Source organism: Protopterus annectens, chromosome 12.part0 (assembly GCF_019279795.1).
Source record: "Protopterus annectens isolate FY-2018-M chromosome 12.part0, PAN1.0, whole genome shotgun sequence".
Classification (NCBI taxonomy): Eukaryota; Metazoa; Chordata; order Ceratodontiformes; family Protopteridae; genus Protopterus; species Protopterus annectens.
In genome coordinates, this window is record NC_056746.1 from 507,916,065 (window position 1) to 507,932,975 (window position 16,911).

At 39.1% G+C, this 16,911-nt stretch overlaps 1 protein-coding gene across 1 annotated transcript in view; it reads left to right on the top strand.

Moving 5' to 3' along the window:
- PDZD9 (PDZ domain containing 9) overlaps positions 1 to 16,911 on the top strand; it is a 57,338-nt gene that overhangs the window by 26,146 nt on the left and 14,281 nt on the right. The gene's annotated exons all lie outside the window — the stretch shown is intronic.

Genomic DNA, 16,911 nt, shown 5'->3' on the forward strand with positions numbered 1-16,911 from the left:
AATTTGTGGGCACTTTGTTTTTGCCAAAGGGGATGACTATACACTTTTTGGCGTTTAGCTTGAGGCCATGGCTCTGGCACCAGTTGTCTGTTTCTATGAGGCCCTTTTGGAGGATACTTGTGTCGGCTGGAGAGTCGATTATGGTGCCCAGTTTGAGGTCATCTGTGAACTTGGTCAGCCACAGTCCTTCCGTGTTGGCCTGTACCACCGAGAAATATATACCGAACAAGAGAGGTCCCAGGACTGAGCCTTGTGGGATGCCACTTGTAACTGGTTTGGAGTCTGACATGGCTCCAGCAATTCTAACCATGTGGGTTCTGTCCTTGAGCCAGTTTGCAACCCATCTAGTGACATAGTGGTTTATATTTAAGCTGGTGAGCTTATCTATAATGCCCGAGTGGGGTATTGTATCGAAGGCTTTTGTGAGGTCCAGGTAGGCTGTGTGGCCCACCTTCCCCTCGTCAATGGCCTTGGTGACTGTTTCAAAGAAATAAACCAGGTTTAAGAGGCAGGATCTGCCCTTAACAAAGCCGAACTGGGTAGGATCCAGTGTCTGTAGGTCCCCAATATCTTTATTTATGAGGTCCATGATGATCCTTTCCATAGCTTTGCAGACCAAGCTAGTCAGGCTTATGGGGCGATAGTTTCCAGGATCTGTTGAGGCACCACCTTTGTGGAGAGGGACCACTGTTGCTGTATGCCACTCTTTGGGTACATATTCTGTAGTAAGGCTGAGACTGAACAGTAGTTTTATGTTTGGGTTTAGCTCTTCTTGGAGTTCATGTAGGATGCAGCCCAGGACACCGTCTGGTCCCATTGATGCTGTGTTTTTTGCTTTGGAGAGGGCGGCTCTTACCTGAGCATCAGGGGGGCAGCACTCTGCTGGGATAGATATTTGCCCTTTTGGTGGGGAGGGGGGGGGAGAAGTTTGCGCTGAACCTGTCAGCTAGGATTTTGGCAATGTCTGTGGGTTCGGTGTATTTTTTGTCATTTTGGACTAATTCTGAGCATTTCTGGGAATTCCCACCCAGGTTCCTAACATAACTAAAGAAAGCCTTGTGATTATCCTTAGTGTCCTGTGCAATTCGTCTCGAAGCTGACCTTAGACGATTTTATGAGTGCCCGTAGTTTTTTGCTAATACTGATCAGAGATGCCTTCCCTTTTTGGGATTTTGCTCTATCATGTAGTAGCTTCCTCCTTCTATTGTATAGTTTGTTTATGGCTGGGGTCCACCAGACAGGACGTCTGCCTTTGGAGGATTGGGTCTTGGTTTTATTTGGGATTGCATGATCCATGCATTCCTGAAGGTGTTCATAGAATGCGTTTATAAAGGATTCTGTGGTCTGGGCTATATTTTCCACAGGCCCAGGGGCTTTGAAGGATTCCACCTCGGTTTTGAGCAGTGTGAAATTTGCTTTAGAGAAGTTTTTCACTGTGGTTTTCTGGGCAGGGGGTGGGGTCGAGATGTGAATATCCAGTGAGATTAGTTTATGGTCTGATCTTACCAGTGAGGGATACACTTCTGGTCTAGAGCATAGAGTCCCCATGTTGGTGATGATCAGGTCCAGTATGTTTTCCCCTCTTGTGGGAGAGGTAACAAGTTGTTCCATAGCATTTGAGTTTATAAATTCTAGGAACCTTTGGGCTAGGGTGTTGGAGCTAGAGTAATGCTCCCAGTCTATGTTTGGGTAGTTGAAGTTGCCCAATATAATGGAGTTTGGAGAGACCTTCATATTTTCCAGTGTTCTCAGGAAGGCCGAGTGGGGTTCCTGGGTTTGGGAGGGTGGTCTGTAGCAGGCTATAAACTGGAAGGCAGTTTTACCCACTGTTAGTTGCACATGGATAGTCTCTGATGCTTCATGCTGTGCCACCAACCTGGAGGTGTGGGTATCTTTGACAAATATTGATACTCCCCCTCCTTTTGTGGTTCGGTCCAAGTTTTGGGGCCGAAAAGCATGGTATGAGGTATAACCTGGTAGTGCTGGGGTGCTCTCGGGAGCCTTGAACCAGGTTTCTGTTACTGCACAGATATCAATGTTCTCCATGCTAAGGAGAGTTTTGAGTGCATGCATCTTGAGGTTTTGACTTCTGGTGTTGAGTAGCATTACTCTTAGTTTCTTATCCCTTGTGATACCTATGGAGGTGGGTTTGTCTTTTGAGCCTTGCCTAAAAAAGGCACTATGGGGGTAGCAAGAGCCTTTGCCAATATCCGAAAGCCCAGGGGTGACAGGTGCAAGCTGTCCCTAGCGAAGCATCATGGCTTGTCGAGCATGTCATCCCAGGCTGACAGGCATTGGATCCCCTTTGAATGACACCAATACTTAAGCCAATTGTTGAAATTGATCATCTTGTCTTCATATTGTGGCATAATTCTTGGTGAGGGTAAGATGCTACTCAAGGTCAGGGTCATACCAGCCTGTGCTACATGCTCAGAGAGCTCCTCTATGTCTCTTTTCATGTAGTCCAGGGAGGTACGTCTCAGGTCATTCACACCAGCATGGACAATGACTGAGTCATATTTGTACTTGCCTTGGAGTGACCTGAGTGCTTGTGTTATATGGTGGATCCTAGCACCCGACAGGCAGCTCACCATGACCTTCTCCTTGTTCAGCCTGGTGAGCGGGATGTCAGTGTGCCTGATGATAGAGTCACCTATTACAAGTGTATCAGGTGTGTTGTTTAGCCTTAAGGGTTGTGACTGTTTGGCACACTGGCTTTTTGAGCTATGTGTTGCACGTGTTTTGTTTTGGGGTAGTGGTTGCTTGGGTGTCTGCTTTGGAGGTCTCTGCTGCTTAGGCAGATTTTTATTTAGAGCCTCCGAGTATGTTTTTGTGTGTTTATGTGTTTGGTTTGCTGTCGTGGTAGGTCTATGTGAGACTGGAATTGTAGTGAGTGTGGTTTCCTTCTCCTCCTGACTGGTTACGCCAGTACTGAGTTGAGAGAGCTTAGCCTCCAGTTTGGCTATATGGTTGCATCTCTCACATGTGTTAGACTTTGTTGGGAGGAGGAGGGGGTTGTCTGTGTACATGAGGCAGTTGTAACATTGCCTCAAGATTCCCAGATTCACCAGCTGGACCGGAGAGGAGAGTGTATTTATTATCTATATATACATATTATGTAATTTGGTTTCTACACTGCTTGCACCCACAGTAACTTGCCATTATCAGTACAGAGACATACAGCTAGTGGTTTGTAGGTAACCATTCCTAACAGTACAACACATGGGTTGTTTTAAAGAATGCATTCTAAATAACATGTGCAACATTACTGTGACAGTTATTGTTGAATCTGCAATCCTACATCCTTACACAAATAATTGTCACACATACTGCTCTACGCCTACTTGCAACCCCTAAATTTGAACCCTCACACATTCCAATGTCCTACACTAAAAATGAGGATCATTACTGCAATGCCACACATAGAACTCTGGAAACAATTAGGAGCTAGTTATGCTTTACGCAATCATCATACTATCTCAGGAGGTTTACAAATATAATATAGACGATGTGCTTGTAACTGAAAGGCATGAATAGCTCTATGTATACTATGCCTGTAGTTTTCTCTGTGCTTATGTGAACATTCATGTATTACAGTAGATGTGTATGACAGCACAAACAAGCAGAAGATTGCTTCAAACTGTGCACAGGTGTCCAACAGGTGGACAGGTTAGGGGAGTCAGTGCTATGGTTTATACTTTGCAATGTGTCCATCCAAACCCATGAACACATTTACAATTTATTAAGTATGTAAGGTGAAGTCCCTCCCATATATCGCAAAGGACATTGTACAGCAAATGAGATTTGACTACAGCATTGTCATGTCCATTCTGTATATGTCATGAGGAAAATGTGTTTGTATACTTTTGGGAATTCTGTAGCATCATCTGTGCTCAGAGCTGCTTGGCAACAACCTGCTGAACTGCACAGGCACTCTCTTTCTCTCTCTCTCCCTCTCTCTCTATATATATATATATATATAGCAAGAGAGAGAAAGAGATTAGATATAGATATATACTTATACATTTATATTTTTATCTATATATATATATATATATATATATATATATATATATATATAAAAATATATATACATATATATATATATATATATATATATATATATATATATATATAGTTATACGCACATATATACATGCATACACAAAGCATAAACCCTATGACTGTGCATATCCTCACTGCTACAGATGCACATCTTTCAAGAAAAACATATGCAGGCATTATAAGCTCATCTACATGTACAAGTGGCAGAGTTTTCAGAGTATCACACCTTTTTGTAAAAGAATACTTACATCTCTTCAATGTTATATAGCATATGACTTTTATTTATTTATTTATTTATTTATGTTGGGGGAGTATACACCCCTGCTTCATTCTGACTGCTGTATCCAGTGCCTCACATCCACCAATGGGTCTGCTGGTCACTCCACTTTACCTCTTGACTTACACCAGTTATAACCGGGGACAAGGTGGAATGTAAGGGCATCCTGGGAAGGGGGTACAGTCTTACATCTGCCAGGTTGAGTTCTCTGAAAGCCTATTCCTGCTTTCTCCTCCCTCTGTTTAAATGGTTACATCACAGGAATGAGCATGCAATGGGGGTATGCAACATCTCACCCTGCCAGTGCAAAAGCTCTGTCAGACAAGCACTTGTCAAGATCAGGGAAGAGAATTTTTGCAGCAGATATTTTGCAATATTTAACAAACACAAGGCAGGATTTTTGCCAGGTCAAAAATTTAACATTTCGCTGATAGCAAAATTTAATGCATCTCTGATGGCTGTAAATGGAAGGAACATTAATAATAACGTTTTTTTTATTTGGAAAATATGCTATGTCTCCACAAGACTGATGTTGTTATTGTTTGTAAAACAGTGTTAAAGAACTGTGACTAGAAACCAGTTCTGTTAGGGTATAAATATTTTTACTGTGCATACATTCTAACAAAAAAATGAGGTGGAGTTGTTATAATAGGGTTTAAAGATTGTTATGTGACCTGTGATTATCACATGTTCAATGATACCACCAATACTGTAAATTGTGTAACTGTGACAATAAATACAACCCTGCAACATATAACAATTGTTGGAGTATAAAGACCACAAAAGCCAAGTGCTGAACTAGAAGGATTTATACATTTCTTGCATGAAACACAGGAGGGAGAATAATAGTGGCTGGGGAGTGAAATTTACCAGAAACAGATGAATAATACTGATTCAACAAAATTAGTAAGGAAATGGTCAAGACCACAATTGCTTCTGATTGTAAAAAAGTCTACCAGGGGATGGAACATACTAGACATTGTGATTTTAAAGAAATTACTGTTACTTTATGTCAAGTTTTACCACTATTGATATACAGTGATCATGGGGTTATAAAGGTTCATGTGTTGCTAGATAATTCTTCCATACTGAAATCTAAACCAATGCATAGAAGGTTGATTACAGATTATATGGTAGCAAAACAGTCACTGTGTAAAATTATTTGGAGTGATGCACTCAGTAGAAAAACTGAAGAAATAATGTGGAAAGTTTAGAAAGAAAAAATTGTTTGAATGCAAAAATAAATAAATAAATAAATAAAAATGTTTAACATTAGGATCTAGGCACGCAACTTTAAGAGGATATATTTCCATGAATAAAATACTTGATTAAGGTGACAGACAAGAAATATAAGACATGGAAATGAGGTTGAACTATTACTTCAAAAACTGAAATAAACAAGTTGGACACATAAATTAAATATAGTATGAGACAAGATCAAGGAAAATTTGAAGAAAATTTATATAAAGATATTGAGCATAATAGGAAACCATTTTATAGATACATACGATGTGGTAGGAGTAATGACATACAAATCAATAGTATTTAGATTCTAAATTTCAAAATTAAAATTTTAAATGTATTCTCAGACACAAAAGATTATAGTTATATTTACAAAATCTTATGCAAAGTAGTTTGACTCCACAAATAGGGTGATAAATTGTCCTAGTGACATCCAGATAACCTCAGATACTGAAATCAAAATAGATTATATTGAAAAATAACTACACAAACTGGATCCAAACAAAGCACAGGGAGGAGACAGAATTAGTAATAATGACCTGAAAACACTTCAGCATGAACCCACAGCATCATTATATCTGTTATTTATTAGGTTGTATAAATATGGATAAATTCCTCATTAATGGAGATATGCACTTGTTAAACCTGTCTTTAAGGGAAAGAGGAGTACAACAAACCCAGGGTCATACAGACCCAGAAGTTTACTTTCATGTTGTGGAAAAATAATGGAAAAGGTTATAATGGAACAGCTATGAATGAAAAATTGTGCTGTGATGTCATTTCTATAGATTTACATTCAGCATTTGATAGGGTCATGCACAAAACACTGATCAGTAAATTGGTACAACTAGGTATCAATGTACTCTTGATAAGATGGATAGCTGCATGGCTTACAAATAGGACATGGCAAGTATCATACAGCAATTAGGTGAAATTCACGGTTACAGTCAGGGTGTCACACAGGGGTCTATATTAGGCTAATACTTGTTTAGATTGTATCTTTTTCATCTTAGGTGTTCTACATTCTGTATACAGATGATTTGCAAAAATGGGTTAAATTACATGTGTTACAGATAGAGCATGCCTGCAAAATAACTTGACTAAATTGGCCATTTGGGTACAGGAGAATAATATACTGATAAATACATCAGAAACTAAGCATGTGAGATAAATTGAAAGGAGACTATTTAAAATAGTACACAGTAATTAAAATTGTAGATTCATTTAAATCATATTTATATGGGTAGATCAAGCTTTGACTATTTCTAATCATATAAACAAATTGGTTATTGATAGTTATAGAACTATAGGTTGTATAAAAATATTTATAAAGTCTAGGAAATCAGAAATGATGAAGTCATTGCTTATTAATTACATTAGACTCAAACATGAGTGTGGAATAACAATATGGGAACCCTGTAAGAAAACAAGCGTGAGTAAACGAGAAAGAGTACTGCGGAAATGTACCAAGAGCATCCATGGATGTGAAAATTTAAGTTATTAGGAGAGATTAAAATATCTGAACTTGTACAGTGTCTGATATAGACACTTAAGAGAAAACCTTGTTTAAGTATGTAGGGCATTTAGAGACAACTACCTCAGGGAGTGTTTGGGGTTATTGAAGAGTAGTAGAGAATCATCAGACAACCTATGTAGAATATTCTATAGGAATGAGAAGTGTACTAATTGGTTCTCTAAGGGAGTAGATGATGCACGCAATAGACTACCAAATGACATTAAAACAAGCACTTGTTTAGATATAAGACTAGCCTGGGCACTTATTATGGGAATGATTGTTTAATATATTGGCAGGATAGAAGGGTATTATTGCTGTGCTTGAACTATTTGTATGTATGTATGTACCATGCTGACATTCTATTCCCCTCTTAGAGGACTCTTTCCCTTCTGTAAATCCCATCCTTCAACTAGGACATCACAGGGCACACTGACATAACCACCTCCCACCGCAGGATGTGCTCACCCTCATTCCTCCCTGACACTCCGTCAATCACCCAGCTGCTAATCAAATACAGGTCACCTGGGCCATAGCCATGGCTTTATCTTTCTACCACATCAGAGCACCCAGCATATGATATTTAATTAATGAACCCTCAGCATGACTATGCTGATTGCATTTTTGGATATGTAAGCACACATGATGCTGCTCCCAGAATAACACCAACTAATTGAACAGCCTCACCACTATGAGCAGCATATTGGGCCTCTATCCATCACACAAACATTACATACAATCTGATTTGTCTAGTATTAACAGTGCAGTAGTTATACAGCAGCATATTTACCTGTGCCATATCAGCTGCTGCAAAATAAATGAAAACACCTAATCAGGGTTTTGAACCTACAGTGTTAATGTTACACACCACCAAGGGCAAGAGCTCTATATTTTCAGCTAAACAAATTCCTGCATGGCAATACTCTGATTAAACAGACTTACTTGTGCCATAAGTTCATGTCACTCTAATAACAGTTAATACTACAAAGAAGCATATATACAGAAATATATATGTGTGGGTGCTTAAAAATGTACATTATATGGGTTATCTACATTTTATTAGCAATTCATGCTGTCGAAAAGGAAAAAAAGTTTGTACAGCTGATTGAAAATCGGTTGTTTGAAAATTGCCTGCTTTTTCTCTGTGAGATCTGGGAACAGCAGGAATGCAGGATTTGTTATTTGCCATTTCATCACTGTAATGTAATCTCAGGTTGATATATTTAATAAGCATAGAAAACCCATATATATATATATATATATATATATATATACACACACACACACACACACACACACACACACACACACACACACACACATAAACATTTGATAAGCTAATTTTTAATCAGCTGTACCAGTTTTTCCAAAGTCTGGCCAATTGCCTTCTGGGAGTTGCACACACAAATAACAGATATTTGCTGTGTGCACATTATACTGAGAGAAATGCATAGGGATAATGAAATTAATGAGTATCTCAGCTTTACCTGACTAACACGGTTATGCTACAGTGGGTCCATTTCGTCACCTTACTTATTTGCACAGACATAATATTTTGCTTGTTATTTCAATAATCATTACAAGTACATGATAACTTCTTGCTGTAGCTGGGAAGTACAAATTAGTAGAAGCAACAGTTACACAGTTTTCAAGAAGCAGGCTCTTTCATAACATGATAAAGTATTTAAGGTGTGGAAATTCTACCTTACTGTAGGGTGCTGGTGGGGTCTAATAATCCTCAGTGAGCCAGTCCTGTACTTGCTAGGGCATCATGCAGTGAAGGTTGTCATGTCGATGATGGACACAGATAGCTGTCTGGAAAATCCCTGTCATTCTGCTCAGCTCTCGAGTGATGGTAGTCCACAAGTCAGTCATGGCAAAGGTCTCCTCGTGGACTCACATCCTAGATTCATGTGTGACATACACATGAAGAAGGTGAAAAGGTGGAGGATCTACTGGTTGGTCCAGATGGGCACTCAGATGCACTGTAGTGATCTCTCTGAATCTATTCTTTCCAAAATTTCACTTTTTCCAAATTGTTCACTGATGCTATGCACTCAATTCACAGCTAAATATGTGGAATGAACTGGAATGATCACTGAGCAACTTTTTAAATTTGGTACACTACAGGGGGTGGATCGTGTCTCTACACTTCAGGGGCATCCTGTCTAGCCTCAGTTACATTAGTAATTATCACTTGTATACACTGAGCTCAAGACTCATACTAAGATCCACAACTGTACGGCAGCGCAAGAATAATTAATGAGGTTCATTCACATGAAATATTTCTGATTCACAATTCAGGAATATTCTTTGTTTATGAACTTCATTAATTATGTTTGGTTCAAAACATACTTAAAATGACTGTTCAGACTTTTCAGTCTTCAGCAGTTCTCGGAAGTACACTTTCCATAGGTATATCAGTTGACAATTCTTATTTAATTGAATTTGTAATATACATATTCAAGCTGCTGATTAATTGGTGTGGAATGATTCAGATTCCAAAGGAATCCATAGGTATAGTAGTAGTAACTGACCTTTACTGCATTTCGCACACAAGGCCAAGTATCACTGCTTCACAGACATGGGACTCTGAGGCACAGAATATACTCTGATCTTAATAATTACCCGAATAGCATGTTTTGCAGTCCACTGCCATCATATTTCTTTCCCATCACATTCATTCATGTTGTAATTGTTATGTAACTCACTATGAATGAAAGTATTCCTATTTTGTTTGTCACAGCTGGAGGCACAAGTATACACGGGACTGCATACCTTTGTTTGCACTGGCACATTTTCCTAGATGTACTGCCAATGAGAAATCCAATGTATTGTATTCCTTAAAAAAAGAATACGTCATGACATACATCAGTATAAATAATAGTACATTTATGTCTGCTGTTTATCTACTGTTTACAAAAAAATTAATGTTCATCATTACGATTCCTGCTGCAGTAGCTAAGCTATGTGGGTTATATTCTACATAGGCTATAATAGCTGGTCACTTTCAAAAGCTTCAGAAGACCTTCCACATACTCAAACCATTAGGTAGCTTGAGCTGAGCTGACTAAAAGTCAGGTTTGGGCACCAAGCCATTTAGAACTTCCCTGTGAGGGCTTTCAATGATTGATGGCCAGCTAACGCTGTTCCTTGCTGGGCAGATACATTGCCTTCAGAGGAAAACCTTCCACTTTACTTTTTTTCATAAAGAACACTTAATTTTTTGATGAAAAGTAGTACTTTTCAGGCCAGGAAAAATTTTCTTATTGACTGTCTCTTGACTTTTATATAAAATGCGCACGCGAGTCCACATTTTACTTTTGTGGAAAAGGTTAACTGTTATTTAAAATTACTTTTTCTGTGAAGAAACTGCAGTTATTTTATTTTTAGCTGTGATGAAAGTGTTTAAAGTGCTTCTGTTTTTTTTTTCTGGAAAAAATTTATTTTTTACTACTTTCCATTTTTACAGACTTCTAAACTTCCCTGGGAAACAGGCATCATTTTTGGCTTGACCATGGAACAGTATACAGGTTCCTTGGATGGACCTTCTTCCAGTCACAAAAAGAAAAAAGAGAAAGATTACTAAGCAGCCTTTGCCACCACAGCATTCTGGTAATTTGCCTCAACTACAAATGGGTGACTCTGCTGTGGACAATGTTGGTTCCTCAGACCACTCATCTTTTTCTTCAGCTCCCTCTGGTATAGTCCATACGGCCACCATGGACCAAGGAGCTAGACACACCCTCTTTGGATGTTGGAGTCCTTTACTGGGCAAGGGAGAGCTACTCATGCCAGTCCTAGGAAAAAAAAAACAGAAAATGTGCTCCTGTTTAGGCAGAATGTACCACCCATCATTTTTGGGTCTGTTTCTTCACAAATTCCTGTCAAGAAGAGACAGAAAACTAAACATCTGTCTTCTTCTGTGTCAGCTACTCTGGACAGGAGTAATTTATTAGGCTTGGCTCAGGGTCTTGTATATGCTCTTGCCCCTTCTTATAAGGCTGTTTCCTGGTAAAATTAAAAAAGGAGTCCTCTTTCTCTGAAGAAGTTCAAGAAATTGAATCTGCAGGAGAATGTGAAGGGGCAGATGCTATTTTTTTCTCCTCAGGTTTCTGATTCAGATTCTGAGCAGAGTGTGGTATCAGATTTTCCCTGTCAGGGATTCCCTTTCTCTGAGACTATATCCAAAATGAATCACTGTTTTCAATGAGAGAATAGTGAGCTTTCTCGGTCTCTCAGAAAATATTATGATTTGTTACAAATGGAATTTCCAGATTCTTCAACTATCAACTAACGTCAAGTTTGGAGGACATATTTGCCACTGCCTGCCATTTCCCCTGACCGTCAATCTGCTGCCTTTAAAAAAAGCAGACTGATTGTATAAAGGTCCACCATCTTTCAAGTTTTTATACACCAATCCCAGACCTGACCCAGTAGCTATAGCTTCTATTAGCAGACACCTAATACACAATTGCAATTTGATAAAACATTTCAAATAGCTTGCAGTCCCTTATAGGGCCACATTTCTTCTAAGTACTATAATTTACCAGGGGCTAAAACATGGTCACTGACCCCCCCCCTTTAAGAATGAAACTTCCTTTACAAGACAAGCCTTATGTATTCAGAAGTGCACAGGACAACAGTTTCACTGTAGTACGCCCTCATTTAAATCTGCTATAGGTGAGAGACCCTTGTTTGAACTGGGACCTGCTACCTGGAACCACCTGCCTACAGACATCAAAAATATAGAAACCATCACTGAATCTACCTGCAAGTGCTACCATGACCATCTCATATCAGGAATACCAGAATGCATTTAATAAACTTTTCTCTGCCTGTTAATGTGGCATCTTATACTCAAATATTTCACATGTATATAGTTTATGTATTACATGCATGATTGCTCTATATTTTATGCACATCTTGGGACCCTATCATTTTGTTTTCTCCAAATCTAGGAATGCTCAGTTGGACTCTTTCCTCATCTCTAACTACTTCTGCACTATCTGTTTCTCAGCAAAGATCACGTCAATTGTGCTACATCTATTTGAGTGTAATCATATGCCGCTCATGGTGACCATTTCTGCAATCTTTTCTGGTCTGTACTGCAGTGCACCCCCAGATGTGTTCAGACATCTGAATCTTGCTTTCAGCATGCCAAACAGTTGCACTGTGTGCCCTGTTAAATGCATCTTCGGCAGACGTATATGAGACTCTGGTGTCATGAGCCTGGACTCCAAAAGATAATCACAATCACCTGTTAGCATAAATGGAGAGAACATTACAATTTCTGCATCACACAGTATCAGAACACAGAACATCAATTTCATATACAGTATACATACCAAGTAGTAGCTCCTCAGGATCTTACTTAGGGCACTTTCTTTGCAAATTGCAACATGATGCACACTATCAGGGTGCATTTCCATTCCGTTAATGATGAGGCCATCTATTGAGCATACTACATGGCATTTGAGAAATGGCCACTCCTTTCTATTGAAATAGAGTTCTATATTCTATCCAGAAGGGGTTTTAATTGCTACATGGGTACAACCAGTTGCACTGACATGAGTAAAACTGGCTATGGCATAGAATTGGTCCATGACAGCATGGACCCATGGTGTATTTGGGAAGCAGATTAAGTCATCTGCTTTGCTGCACACAACTGCCAGGATCTGTTGTAGTATATGACTAGCTGCTGTTCAGGACATTCCTGTGATATCAGCCATGCGCCACTGTAAGTCAAAGGCCAGAATAGCAAGGTTCAGACAAACCTTTGTTTCTAAAGGGCTGGGTTACCTCACAAGCTGTTGGAGGATATGTGGACTGTGCACATTCTACACACAGCCTGCACCAGCTCTACATCTGTTCTATATTGATCTATTATTTCTTGGACAAAAATCTGACTTAACAGCAGCCTGGCTTGCCACCATGCTGGATGTCTGAAAATATTAGGACACATTTGCAGAGAATCATCTAATGTCACCTGTAGAATCTCAGCCTGCTGTACTGCACTCACTACATTATCTATAATTCTTCCATATTCTGAGAAATCTGCAGAGAAATAATGAAAACTCACAAGAAAATTTGTATCTTGTGAAAGATAATGTGATCTCTGCTATAATCGTGCCAAAATGTGATAACATATTCCTCCAAAAACTGCTCATTACTTTTTATTGTCATGGGGCACAGATTTTGTGTTTTGGAATTGTGCATGCTTATTCTGAAACTGCAATTATCTTGTGCTATACTCATTAGTGTATACACTGGTCTTTGACTTGATTTTGTATTGGTGCCCAGCCTCAAATTGCCAAAAAACTACTTTGACATGCTGTACTAAGTACAACTTTCTTTGTAATGCAGCCCATAGATATACACACACAAACACACACACACACTCACACACACACACACACACACACACACACACACACACACACACACACACACACACACACACACAGATCTACAAGAACAATGTGGATATTTACAGCTATGGGTAGTACAGAGGTATCGGACTCCTGTCACACTGCATGAAAGTGCTTGAGAGGGTAACTGATAAATGAATATCATTTAAGATGTGGATAAGCAGTTTGGATTCAGATCAGAAAGCAGTATATCTGCCCTGATATCTGCTTTGACCAAGACAGAGGAAAATAAGCTACAGATAAAGAAATGTCTAACTGGGCATTCCTAGACTTGGAGAAAGCATATAACATGGTGACAAAAAAGATGATTAAGCCAGTTCTGATGTTTTAAAGTCATGGAAACACTTGGTATAATTATGCACACTGAAGCACTATACAAGAACCTTATAACGAAGGTATGAAGAATGTTCAAATTCACAGAGGCGTTCCCAATGGGAGTTTGTCTGCATGAGGGTTCAGATGTTATCCACTCACATTCATACTAGTGATGGGCTACATCAACAAATAGATCAGAGGGGACATGCCAACAAAATTGCTATATGTAGATGATGTGGCATTACCACTACAAGCAGAATCTGAACAGGAACCTCTGCAAATGTTAGAAGACTGGAATGCAAAACCAAAGGCATATCAGATATGAAATTGAGTACAGACAAGGCAGTGGTTATGGCAGCAAATGGGGAAATCAGAAGAAGCTGAATAATGAGATCGAAGAGAAAATATGGGAAAATGTGGTATAAACCTTGGCTGTAGGTGACTGTCCCCACTGGAGTCACACGCAGACCCCATGTGCAAAAATGGAAAAAAGGGTTGTGGATGGATGAGTGGATGGATGTTTACAGCTTCAAGTATCTGGCAATTGGGGTTGATAAGAATGGAAGTGTAAATAAGGAAGTCAAAGCTAGAATCAGAGGTACTGCAGCCAACTAGCATAAAATGTCACGGGTAGTGTGTGTGGAGAAAAAATGCTGAAATAATTTGAAAAGTACGGTGCACAAAGCAGTGGTACAACCAGTGATGCTCATCATTCACACTGCCTCAGTAACATATGGATTCAGTACCTGCACGAATACATACTGGCACCATTCCAGTGCTCAGAATCCCTTCCTTTTGACTCTCTGTGGTAGGGGACTGGAAAAGCCCCTCCCATCAGGGGAAGCCTAATTCCTCTCACAGAAAGTCAGTTATTCAGTCCTTTACTGTCAGCTCTAGGATTCACACAGTTGAATCTCCTGATCAGCTTGTATTGGTGGATTACAGCTTCCAGACTCAGATAAAATCTCTTTGAGAACTCCCCTTCCTCTTTATTATTTTACATTTTTGATATATTTATGTTTTATTTTGTGTGTGTGTGTGTGTGTGTGTGTGTGTGTGTGTGTGTGTGTGTGTGTGTGTGTGTGTGTGTGTGTGTGTGTGCGTGTGCGTGTGCGTGTGCGTGTGTGTGTGTGTGTGTGTGTGTGTGTGTGTGTGTGTGTGTGTGTGTGTGTTAACCTTTTATTTTAATAAATGTCTAATGTCTCATTAGAACACTTCACCTAACTTAAGTAACTCTGCTAAGCCAACCAATCATAGTACTGTACCCACTTAGGACTGTTAATCGACTGCTCATCCCATCTCTCCAGGAGTTAGGGAAGACTACCCCAGCAATGTTGTGCTTTCCATAAGCAACTAAAGCCAGGAGAAGATATATTGTAAATCAATTTGTTATCCTTCTCAACTAAAACCAGACGAAGACATATAGTAAATCAACTTACTATCCTTCTCAACTATAGCGAGCATCATCTGCCCTCTCGGAGCCTTATTCTATGTCTCTCTGCTTTTACTCTGATAGTAAATCTATCACAGGAATCCTAAACTTAGGAATATCTTCTAAAATGTAATATTATATTGTAGAGATTGAATGTATCCTGTTAGTTAATATGTATGTCAAAGTCTCTTCTATAGAAATTGTATGTCAAAAGTCTGTCCTTAAAACTATGGTTTGTAAAAAATTGTTCTCTTGGAGCTTTTCTCCCCGGGCCTCCACTGAAAATGGACTTATAGTCCAGTTGGACTCTCCCGGTCAACAAATGTAAAATAAATAAATAATAAGTAAACTTAATGCACTTGCTGTTTACTACTGATGTTAATTCCTCTAGGAAATTTAACTTACTCTGTGTTATTTCTATGCCTAATACTGCCTTAAGCTGTATGCGACTTTTCTAAAGTGTTTTATGACTTGTACTAGGAAACTGAAATTCTCTGGTGTCACTTGAATACTAGTTACTGCCTCGTGCAGGGCCTGTTCTTTCTGTTATTCATGTGTTTCATTTTGATGTTCTGACAGGAAAATATTGCAATTTTCATCTTTTTCTTCATTTTTATTATATTTACTTCTGATTTAACACTGCTACAGTTGTTTTTATTGTTAAATCACAATTTTGCTACAAATAATTTTATTTGAATTTTCTGTGGATTTCTTTTCATTTCTGACAAGGAGAATCTCTAGTTTGCTTATTTGTGCCATTTTGAAAGGTTTATATTTGATTTAAGGACATATATTTCATATCTGACACTATCTGAACAAGTGAATTTTACTAGGTACTGTGACTGTGTACAGGTTGTAGAACAAGCCTTGGCACATCTTAAACTGTCTCTGCTGTATTTATGTAGTTTAGTCCAATTTGCTGTGTGGGGACATAGTTTATATTTTCTGTTAGTCTACCCTTAGTTAGGCCTTGATTGTGTCATTGTATTATTCTGCCTGGTGTTTTTCCCTGACCTGACAGATCTTGAAACAGCTGCCCCCCCCCCACCCCCACCCAAATCCAGTTACACCTAAAAAGAAAAAGCACTCAACAAAACATGCCACAGCCTATGGTGTGTGAATCTGTTGTTGCCTTAAAATGGCCTGCAGCCCAGTTACCTTTCCCTGTCACCCTCTGGTGTGTCTACAACCCTCTAAGGTACAGTGGTCAGACACATCCTCTGAGGCTGTTCCATTACTTGGTTTAGGTACAAGAGAACCAAACTCTTTAGCTGCAGGACAGGTATGTGGAAAAGATCCCCTGCTAGACATAATGCTCTGTCCCTAGATATTTTGTCCTCTAATGTAGTTCACAATAAGAAGAAGAAACAAAAACTTTACCATACAACAGATAATCATGGTATTACCATGTATAGGGCTGGTGTAGTTTCCTTGGCTAAGAGTGTTTAGTCAGCTAATCTCAGAGACTGTACTCCTCTGCAGAATAACTATGGGGCTGCCTTCTCTAGAGATCAGTCTAAGGCCACAGATTTTGATGGGAACTTTAATACAGACACTCTGAGTCCTTCCAATCTGATTCTTTAGAAGGTGAGTAGGTTCAAAAACCCAAACAAGTGTTCAGCTTTCCACAGACGAT